Below are 12,350 nucleotides of genomic sequence, written 5' to 3'. Positions count from 1 at the left end.
TGATCCAGTTTGAAAACTTATATCCACACAAAAATATACAAATGTTTGAAGCAGCTTTATTCATAATTTCCAATTCCTGGAAGAAACCAAGATATTTTTCAGTAAGTGAACGAACAAACTGTGGTACATCCAGACAAGGAAATATTGTTCATCACTAAAAATAAATGAGCTGTCAAGTCTTGAAAATACATGGAGTAAACTTAAATGCATATTATTAAGTGTAAGAAGCCAATTTGAAAAGGCTGCATACTGTATGATTCCAACAATATGACATTCTGGAAAATGTAAAACTATGGTGACAGTAAAAACCTCAGTGATAGCCAAGGATTGAGGAGAGACAGGGATGAATGGGCAGAGCATAGAGGATATTTAAGGCAATGAAACTTCTCTGTATGATACTGAAATTGTAGATGCATGGCATACATTTGTCCATACCCACAGTCTGTATACCAACAGTGAACCCCAATATAATCTATTGTCTTTGGATGATAAAAACATGTCAATATAGGTTCATCAATTATAACAAATATACCATTCTCATAGGGAATGTTGATAGTGGGAGAGGTTATGCATGTGTATGGGCAGGAAGTATATGGGAAGTTTTTCTACCTTTTACTCAATTTTGCTATAAACCAAAAATTTCTCTAAAAATTAAAAACATTTTAAAAAATAAAATAAATTTGGTCTGGGCAACACTATATAATTTTTAATTGACAAATGAGAAGCTGAGGAAAATATTTATAACAAATAACAAAAAAATGATTTTAAATAGAATCAATAAAAATTCAATAAAAATAAAGGATGTGAATAGAAAATTCATAAAAGGAATATAGATTATTATTAAAAATATGAAAACATATTTGACCTTACTAATAATCAAATCTATAATAGTATAAACAATGAAATATAATTTATCTAAAATATTGTCAACATAAGAAATATTGAAAAGACATAATTAAGTCAATAATGAAGACAAATTAATTCATTTGTATACTGTCATCAGGAATGTAAACTGGCAAAATAGTTCTGGAAGGCAGTATGGCAATTATATATAAAAATATAAAATATGCTTAATATTTGTTTTTTAAATCCCTAACATTAAAATTTAGACTTTTAAGAGTAGGATAATAGGTGTGCATAAGGCTGCTTATTGTTACTTTTTTAAAGATTAAATATAGGAAACAATATCCATAAAAAAGATGCTGATAAAGGAAATCAGGATAGGGGCGCCTGGGTGGCTCAGTTGTTAAGCATCTGCCTTCGGCTCAGGTCATGATCCCAGGGTCCTGGGATCGAGCTCCACATCGGGCTCCCTGCTCCGTGGTAAGCCTGCTTCTCCCTCTCCCATTCCCCCTGCTTGTGTTCCCTCTCTCGCTGTGTCTGTCTCTGTCAAATAAATAAAATAAAATCTTAAAAAAAAAAAAAGAAATCAGGATATATGCATATGCATATGAAAATGATAGACTACTGTGCAAAAATTGAAAAAAAATGCTTTAGGTCTTTGTAGACCTACAAAGGTGTTCAGGACATATTGTTGCATGTTAAAATCAGATTACGGAAGTACAGCATGCTTATGAGCCTATGTATTTGAAGTTGTGTCTGTGTGTCTCTGCGTGATTGTGTTTTGGGGTTTATGTATCATCATAGATAGATACCAGGAAGAATGTTCATAAAAATATTAACATTTGAAAAAAATTAATATTTGTTGAAACTGGGTGTTCAAAATCCAGATGATTGTTCTCCTTATAATAATTTAGTATTTGTTTTACAATGAACATTTTAAAACTTATAAGATGATTTTAAATTAAAAAAATATATAATATTACCAGCCCAACCCCATGACAAAAACTGAAATAACTGAATAATTTTCTGTGAAAAATTACAGATATTGAATCACAAATAAAAGTGTAAATAAATTAATAATGATGGAAGAAATGTAGACCTCTATTGAATGAGCTGGATTAAAAGATTTGTATGGACAAGTTATATCCACAAGAAACAGATAAATTCAGGCTACATCAAAGGTTCCTGACACAAAAAAAGTAGAACATTTTGTCAAAATTTTACAATGTTAATAAACAATGTCCATTCATTTTGGTCAATTATCAAAGGTCTCTTTATTAGGTTTCTTTTTCTCATAATAATTTTAATAATCTTTTGCTGTTTTTTCCAATGTATCTCTGCCTGGTGCTGAGACTCCTTCACTACCATAAATTCAAGCTGACAGATGATTCTTTCTACTCCAGGAGATTCATATACGCTACCTTGGATTCAGCTGCCTCTACTTTTCATAACTCCTACAACCTCAACTGACCAATGTTGACCAAAGGTAGGGACATCTCTATGCCCTTATTCAGCGGGAAGAAGTTACAGAAGATAAGACCTTCCACCTTCAACAACCTTAAAGATTTAAGGGTCAAAGCTGTTCAGGGGAGAAATGATGAGGAGAACAAAAGCAAGAGAAATGTAGCTAAAATTAAGTTGTGCAGTCCACTGATAAATCCCTGAGACATGCAGAGCTTGATATTCCTCAAGGAACTCATGACTGCTTTACTGTTGTTTCATTAAAGACAAAAAGCAACCTTACATTAACAATAGCTAGACCTCCAAGGTCCTGGATACCTTGCTTTTTTAACATGCACAAATTCCTTAGAAACTTATGTTATCCTTAACCCCCACCAATTAAAAAGTGTATAACCAGTTACTCCTCACAATCCCAGTGCAGGTCTTTCTGTCCATGGGTCCTGTCCCTTTGCTATAATAAAGGCACCTTTTTGCACAAGGAGGGCAAAAAAAAAAAAAAAAAAAAAAGAACAATCACAGTCAAACTAGCAGTAGAGAAGAGCTTGTTTAAGTTGATAATGGGTGCCTACCATAAACAAAACATAGTATATAGATACAATGGAATACTATTTTACTATTAATAACAAAAAGGAATAAAAGACACATCGCATTAAGAGTGGGAGTGCATTAAGACTGGGAGTGAAAGACACATTGCATTAAGAGTGGGAACAGTGAGTGACTGAAAATGGGCATGAGAGATCTTTGTGGGGTGACAGAAACATTTTAAAATTGGATTGGGGTGATGGCTGCACAACTTTGGAAATTTACTGAATAGCATTGAATTATACAATTGAAATATGTAAGTTTTATGATATATAAATTATACCTCAAAACACAGTTTAAAAAAACTATAACAAACATAATACATGACAGTGAAATGTTAGAAATATTTCCATTAAAATTAGGAACAAGATCTGGATGGCGACTATCAAAATTTTGCTCCTCATAACACTCTAGACCTACCTGCACAATGATAAAAATTTTAAAAGATATAAAAATTGGGAAATAAAAACACACACATACATATTTTATTGACATTAATATAAATATAAAATATCTTGGAATAATTTTAACTGAAAATGCAGAGTACCTATATTTGCTTGACCTTAAAAATAGGTTTAATAAAGAAATAGATAAAGAGAAATGTAAATTTATTGAGAGAAAAATGGTAAGAATGAATGTTATAAACACATAATTCTCCTCAAAATTATGCACGTAATAAAATTCCAGTCAAAATATCTTCCCTTCCTCCTTCCCTCTTAAAAAAAAATGGCAAAGCAATGTCATCATTTAGATGGAGGAATCAATAAGCAAAAAGCAGAATTATGATCAGATTTTACCATGATTTAAAATTCTGCTATAATAATTAAAATAAAATGATGTAAAAATAGAATGATATATTTGACTACATGCAAATTAGAACATTATTTATTTTAAAATAAATACCCACCATTAACAAAAATAAAGTTAATGAACTAAATAGGGAAATAATTTGCATTGTATATGATGGACAGTAAGTTAATATGTTTAATATAAGTAAATCTCTTATACTAAATAATAAAATATATATTCTCAAATAGGACAAAAATAAGCTAGAGACATGAAATGTAATTCCTAAAATAAGTGACCATTCAACATACTTAAAGTATTTCACTTTACAAGGTTGACAAGAAATCAAAGAAATGCAACTATTAGTATAAAATATAATTTTCTCTATTACATTGACAGAGGTGATTTTTTAACATATAATATTAATGTTAGCAAGAATGAAGAGAAATGGAGGATGAATTGGTACTTTTTTGGAAATCAATCTGGAAGTATTTATAAACATATAAACGAGCTATGCAACATAAGTTAAATAATCCACAGCATTGTCATAAGGATCCTGACATCATTATTACTAATGGTCAAATAAGATTGAGTTTCAAGGGTAGAACATTAAATAATCAAACTTATTAATGAGAAATATGTATCAAAAATATTACAAACTTCAAAATCACTGGTTCTTAACATAAAAACAATATTGATATAGAAGTTTCTTACTTGCAAACTAAGACTATGATACCAGTATGAAGGAAAATTGCAAACAAAATTAGATTGTTTTCTATAATTGATTATTTTTGAAATGCTAGCCTTTTGACTTTTCATTTTTAGACTTTCTCAAAAAAATCCTTTTATTACTACAGTAATCCTCAAATCATGTTAGTTAACATTCTACACTTGAAAGGTAAAGAAAATGTCTTCTTATAGCACAGTCTATTCCTAGCTCCTAATTAATGAAGTTGAAAATATGTTCAATTGACATCTAAATTAACAGAAAAGTTGTTGATTGGGGAGATGTATAGGATAAAAATAATAATTTTATTAACACATAGCAATTTACTTTCTCTATATTTTTGTTAGCTAATCATATGGCCAAAATATTTATTTATTTATTTATTTTTAGTTACTCTAGTTCCATGACTGGCTTTAAAAAGTCACTCCATCTGGGAAAGTAGCAAACAATCTTATTTTCTAAAATTTCTAGAGCTGAATGTTTTGTAGCCTTTTTTAAGACTACTTTCTCAGAGCCCTTGGCCCCATGTTGAATTCTTGATCTGGAAGAAATGGGAATTCTAAAAATCAGTCACCTACTAAAGATGAAAATATAACTTCTGACCAGCCAGAACCTTCTAAAGACCTATTTCTCAGGTGAAATACTTATCATGAGTTAAGAAGATAGAGACCACATTCTCCATTCTTGAAACTCGTTTGAAAGAGAAAAGTATACCTAGAGTAAATATCAAAGGTTCTTGATATGACCAAACAGCTGAAGCAGTGTGATAGCCATCCCACATGTTCAGGCATTGTGATGCAGTGCCTTTGTTATTCAGACCTTGATTAAATTTCCCTCCTCTACCACTGTAAATTATCTCTGATTCTCACTTATATTCAAGTTGGAGATAATATCCCTACCTCACAAGGTTATAAAATTACTATAAAATTTGAAAGATGTGTATATGCATCTACACAAATATAGCCTAGTACAGTATATGTTTGCAATATGGCTGATAGTCAAGGATTTTTACTTACCTTCTACCCAGTAGATAAAATGTCCTTCCATCAGGTATAAATAAACAAAAACACTTTAGTTGACTTAAATTTTTTCCCTGGAATTTGCTGGAAGTTTTTTTAGTTGTCCTGATAAATGGAGGGCCAGAGGGGCAGTGCTATTGTCATTTAGTGCCCAGAAGCCAGGGATGCTAAACACGGCAATATATCAGAAAGAGCTGAAAAAAAATAAGAAAGGGAAGGAGGGAGGGGGGAAGGATAGAAAGAAGGAAGGGAGGGAGAGGGAAGGATAAGGAAGGAAGGAAGGAAGGAAGAGGAAGGAAGGAAGGAAGGAAGGAAGGAAGGAAGGAAGGAAGGAAGGAAGGAAGGAAGGAAGAAGGAAGGAAGGAAGAAGAGAAGAGAAGAGAGAAGAGAAGAGATGAGAAAGAAGAGAAGAGAAAAAGGAAACAAGAAAAGAAAAGAATGCATAAGAAAAGTAAAGGAAATGATTCTCCTAAAATGCCAATTATGTATCTGTAGAAAAATAATGTGGGCATAGCTGTTTAGCTCTGGTGCTTTTTTAGGGCAGTGGTCCCCAGAAAGACTTCATTCTCTGTAAGAGACTTCCAGGCCCTGCTTTCTTTGGTCTGAAAACTCTCTGACCCCAAAGACCAAAGCAATATTTGGTCTATTATCCTCATTTTCTGCCTTGAAATTTACCTTTCTTAATTTTTACATTCGAGAAGCATTTGAAGAATATTTGTTAAGGGCATAAGTTCTAGAATTAGACTACTTTCTTCAAATTCTGGCACTGCCACTTTACTAGTTTTGTGAAGTAAAGTGAATTCCTTAACCTGTCTGTGCTTTAGTATCCTCATCTATAAAGTGGAGATTATAATAGCACCTACCTCATAAAGTTGTTGTAAGAATTCAATGAGTTAATGCACATAAAGCACTTAGAAGAAGGCTTGTTCACTGAGTTTAAGTTATTAATATTACACTACCAATGTTTCAGCTGAATACCCTCACTGGAAAGTTACTCAGACCTCAACACATTCAGGATGCAAAATCTCCTACAGATCGTGTAGTATTCTTGGAGTCAGTCAGAATTCTGGTAGAACCCAAGCTTCACGTCTTATTAGTATGACAGAGCAAGTCATTAAACTTCCACAATTTCTTTACCTGTGGAAAAAAAGGGAGGGGGTAACAATAAATTCCTACCACAGTAAGGCTATTGTGATGATTTAATGAAATATTATACATAATACCTAGTGTTCCAACTGGCACAAGGTAAGACCTTGATAAATGAAAAAAATATGTGCAATCTTAATTTAATAATCCTGTTAATATAATACAAGTATGCCAGCATAATATGAACTTCACTGCAATAATTACAAGGTAGTACTACACATCTTGTAGGAAACCACAATTCTTGTCCTGAAAATATATCATATACCTTGATATACTTGGAAGGTCGACCAAAATGTCGATTACAGCATGCAAAGACTGACATAATCTGATCCCCTACTTTCACTATTCTGCCTCACCTTCTTTACGCTCTAGTGACACTAGTTTTATGTTTGTTTGTTTGCTTGTTTCTATTCTTTGCAAACTCTATGCTCATTTCTGCCCCAGGATCTTTACACTTGATATTTCCCATGGATCGCTTTTCCCCCAGATATTCTCATCACTGAATTATTCTTTCACTCACTCTTTCTTAAAATTTCAAGACCTCAAGCCATCCTTGAACATTCTTTCTGTGTTACCAGACTCAACCCTCACACTATAACCACTATTATATTACCCTGTTTATCTTCCTTGCAGCACTCATCACAAAGAAAAATTTTCACTTTTTTAACTGTTTCATCTAACTAGATTTTAAGCTCAATGTAAGCAGAAGCAGTGCCTCACTTTTTCACCAAAGTATCCCCAGAATCTCTATTTCTCTCTCTGTCTCCCTGTCTCTATTTCTGTCTCTTTCCAAATATACATTTTTTTTTTGTTTCTACTGCTATTAAATGAATGAACGAACACGTGACAACAGTGTAGTCAAATGCCAGTGGTGGAGGGGGAAATAGAGTCACCTTTATCATTCTCCAATCCTTTAAAAAAATTCTCACTGAACACAAACTCAAATAATAGAATAGCATCTTAAATTTGACTTTTAGAAGGCTAATCTTATACAATATTTAGTAGTACTTCTCCCTAAATTTGAAAACAAGGTCTACAACAGAACTCAGTATAAGTCATATTGCCAAAAGGAAATTCATGTTGTATTTTTTTTAAAGTAGGAACTACTTAGTCAGGTACCATTAAAAACTGCTTGGGTGGTTGGGGCACCTGGGTGGCTCAGTCAGTTAAGGGTCCGATTCTTCATTTCAGTTCAGGTCATGATCTCAGGGTCGTGAGATCTAGCCCATGTTGGGCTCCATGCTCAGTGGGGAGTCTGGTTGAGATTCTCTCTCTCCCTCTCCCTTTGCCCTCCCCCCCACCCCATACATGCTCTCTCTCTCTCTCAAATAAATAAATAAATCTTAAAAAAATTGGGTGGAACAATAGCTGCTTATTCTATAAACACTGATGGATATATAAGATCAAATTTCCAGGGTAAAATTAATGCTTGAATTTTAAAAAGTAACTTAGTTATTAATTAGGTTATCTTACTCAACATATGAACTTTTTGTATCTATTTGTAGAAGAGTAGGTAGAAATGTTAATCTGGATACATACTACATATTTTAATACACAGTTTTAATGTGCCTTATTTTTATAATTTCTCAGTATTTCAGAATTCCACCAAACTTAAGCTGTAAAGAGCAGAGGCAGTATTATCATCTGAGACTTTTCAGATGTCCTATTTTTTCCATCTTCATGCTTAGCTGTTGTCACTAATCCTACTCTAAAACAAACAGTTTTCCTAGAGAAATGCTATAATTTTTCCTTTAAATGGCAATTATTTGGTCATGTTGCCACAGATTGTTTGCAAACACGACTACCTTACATTTTAAAGACATTCTAGCATGAGTAGTACATTTTTGTAAGGTGAATTACATTTTTTCTTATTGATGTAACTCATAAAATTAGAAAGTTTCCTATTGAACTAATTTATACTTTTAGTCTAGAAATGCTTTTGCCTTAGAATCAATGAAACTCAGTAGACTCATGGATAAGTAAAGCTAGAGGGGACCTTGGAGATCTATTTTCACTGCTAAACATATTAAATAATGTGAGACTCAATGGTACTTGTACAGAGATAAATTACAAATACATCAACCCCTTAATAATGTTTTAAACCAATCCAATCATCATTAAAGACAACACTGTTATTTTAGAATAAGAGGTTGGAATTTATGTTGAGAAAATAATTCAAAAGTTAAATATAGATAAATACACAAAGATAGTCACCAATGGATTTTTTTATAATAGTGACATATGAATTTAGCATTGAGCAAATTATAGTATGTTTATTTGATTAATCATTATGCAACAAAATTATGATAACAAAATGCTAAAAATATAATTAATTCTTAATATGGTATTTTTACTATGATGTAAACATATGTATGGATAGAATATGCAAACCTAATGACTGATGTGTCAGGAGGCTGAGATTATTATGATTTGCTTCCTTCTATACTTAAAATTTCCTATATATTTTTATTTATTTATATATTTATTTACTTATACTGAAGTATAATTAACATAGAGTATTATATAAGTTTCAAGTGTACAGTATGATTCAGCAATTCTATATATTACTCAGTGTTCATCAAGATAATGCCCTTTATCTATTTCACTCATCTTCCCACTCACCTTCCCTTTGGCAACCACCAGTTTGTTCTCTGTAATTTAAGAGTCTGTTTTTTTGTTTGTCTCTTTTTTCCTTTGTTTCATTGTGTTTTGTTTCTTAAATACCACACATGAGTGAAATCATATGGTATTTGTCTTTCTCTGTCTGACTAATTTCACCTAGCATTATATCCTCTAGGTCCATCTATGTTGCAAATGGCAAGATCTTTCTTTTTATGGCTCTGTAATATTCCACTGAATATATCTATACCACATATTCTTTAAACATTCACCTATGGATGGACACCTCAATTGCTTCCATACCTTGGCTATTGTAAATGATGCTGCAATAAACATAGGGGTGCATATATCTTTTTGAATTAGCATTTTCATTTTCTTTGGGTAAAAACCAAGTAGTGGAATTATTGGATCATATAATAATTCTACTTGAGGAAATTCCATCCTGTTTTTCACAGTGACTGCTCCAATTTGCAGTCCCAATAACAGTGCATGAGGATTTCTTTTTCTCCACATCCTTGTTAACCCATATTATTTCTTGTCTTTTTGATATTAGCCATTTTGACAGGTGAGAGGTAGTATCTCGCAGTTTTGATTTGCATTTCCCTGATGGTTAGTGATGTTGAGTATATTTTCATATGTTTTTTGGCCATTTCTATGTTTTCTTTGAAAAAATATCTATTTAGGTGTGTGTGTGGTTTTTTTTTTTTTTTTTTTTTTGGTGTTGAGTGGTATGAATTCTTTATATATTGTGGTTACTAATCCCTTATCGGATATATGATTTGCAAATATTTTCTCCCATTCCATAGATTGTTTTTTTCATTTTGTTGATAATTTCTTTTGCTGTGGAGAAGTTTTTTAGTTTAATATGGTCTCTTACTCTACAAATAGAGTAAGAGAATGGAATGTGACAGAATGACGAACAATATCTGGGTGGTATTTTATGTTTGGATTACTTTTCCTCTTTAATGACTGATTTTTCTAAACAATAATTACATATTACTTTCATAAAAAATAAAACCATTCCCATTTGAAAGTATAACTTATGTTATTCATACTGATTGATGTTTAAGAATACTTTTTAATCATGGAGCAATGTTCAAGGTGCTTTCATACACATGTCATTTTTGCTTCACAGTTGTTCTGTAAGTTGATTTGGGTTATAATAATTATTAGTCTCATTACACAATGATACATTTCCCAGGAAAACCATGCTAATTGTAGTTTAATGCAAACCACAGTGTGACAAGAGAAAAGATAAATACATGGCAATTTGATTGACTTTTTTCTTTTTTTAATTTTTTTTTTAAAGATTTTATTTATTTATTTGACAGAAAGAGAGAGCGCGAGAGAGGGAACACAAGCAGGGGGAGTGGGAGAAGGAGAAGCAGGCTCTCCGCCGAGCAGGGAGCCCGATGCGGGGCTCGATCCCAGGACCCCGGGACCATGACCTGAGCCAAAGGCAGACGCTTAACGACTGAGCCACCCAGGCGCCCTGACTTTTTTTCTTTGATGCTTGAGATGTTAGGGATGTTTTGTGATCAACAATAGCCTCTTTGAAGTAATCAAGAGTTTTAACTGGCTGAATTTAACTAACATTTGACCAAGGTACTCTTGAAAATTTGACAGGCAGGTTTGAGTAAGTTTCCATGATTCATTCAAATGTTAGTTGAATCACTGAATCACTAAACTCTATCCCTGAAATTAATAATACACTGTATGTTAACCAACTTGAACTTAAATAAAAAAAGCAAATATTAGTCAAAAGCTGCACTATATTTATGCATTTTCCTTATCATCTTAGTATATTGATTTAAGTACTTAATACATATGCATAATTTACATTTCTAAGGGTTAATAAATTGAGTTAAACCCCAAATTATTTGAGGTAAATGTGATTTCCATCTCTTTTATTTTTAGTTCTATGTCAGGTCACACACTCATTCACTAAATGGTCAGCAGAAAATTTCTCATCCAGGGTGGCTAAAATACACTGTATTAAGGACTTAATAACACTTAAATAAGTTTTCTAATGCACCAGATGAAAGCCAAGTTGTTTTTAAAGATTTTATTTTTATTTATTTGAGAGAGAGCAAGAGAGAGTGAGCATGAACAAGGGGAGGGGCAGAGGAGAAGCAGAATCCCTGCTGAGCAGTGAGCCCAATGCAGGTTTTGATCCTGGGACTCCAAGATCATCACCTAAGCCAAAGACAAATGCTTAACTGACTGAGCCATCCAGGTGACCCTGCCCCCAAGTTCTGTTTCTAAAAGATGAGAAAAATTCAAAAATAGCATCAAAAATAAGCAGAAAATTTGAAAATATGCTAAATTTACACCAATATAAGAAATCTACTTTAATCTGAAATGTGAAAGAAAAGCCACAACTAAATCATACAAGAACCCAAAGTTTAATGAGTAACCAGAAGAAAATCTCAGAGTTATATGTTTAAAATCTTCTTTACAGTCTATAACCTACTTTAATAGGTATTTTACATTTAAAATTATATAAAATATTAAACAATGTTTATTTCACAGTAGATAAACACTATTATCTGTAGAAAAAGAGAATTAATCTTGATTCAGTATATATGCACTTTTTTTCAGTATCAAAGGAGGACTGATCTTTTTACATTTTTGTGATAAAATCTCAGACCTAAAAAGACTGAGGTTGGGGTTCAGACATACTGTGGGGAAAAATGTTAACTCTTGTAATAAAAGGACCAAATTCAGGACCTTGACCTCTGCACAAGTGAGTGATAATTCACAGAGCTATCCTCCAGAGCATTATTGATTATTGATTATTGATGGGAAAAACCAATTGACATTCTTCCCTGAGAACTGAAAAGTTTCCATTGTGGACTTCCTCATGTTAATTTGTAACAAATGGTCTAGGATATACATGACTAATCTGAACAAAGATAAAACTTGCCAATACCACAACTATTGCCACTCTAACTCTATAGTGAAACCAGAGTATAAATTTTAGGATAAGATCAATCTACTTAGGGGCGCCTGGGTGGCTCAGTTGGTTAAGCAACTGCCTTCAGCTCAGGTCATGATCCTGGAGTCCCGGGATCGAGTCCCACATCGGGCTCCCTGCTCGGAGGGGAATCTGCTTCTCCCTCTGATCCTCCCCCTCTCATGCTCTCTGTCTCCCATTCTTTCTCTCA

This window comes from Halichoerus grypus, chromosome X (genome assembly GCF_964656455.1).
Source record: "Halichoerus grypus chromosome X, mHalGry1.hap1.1, whole genome shotgun sequence".
Classification (NCBI taxonomy): domain Eukaryota; kingdom Metazoa; phylum Chordata; class Mammalia; order Carnivora; family Phocidae; genus Halichoerus; species Halichoerus grypus.
Note: the sequence above shows the minus strand (reverse complement) of the source record.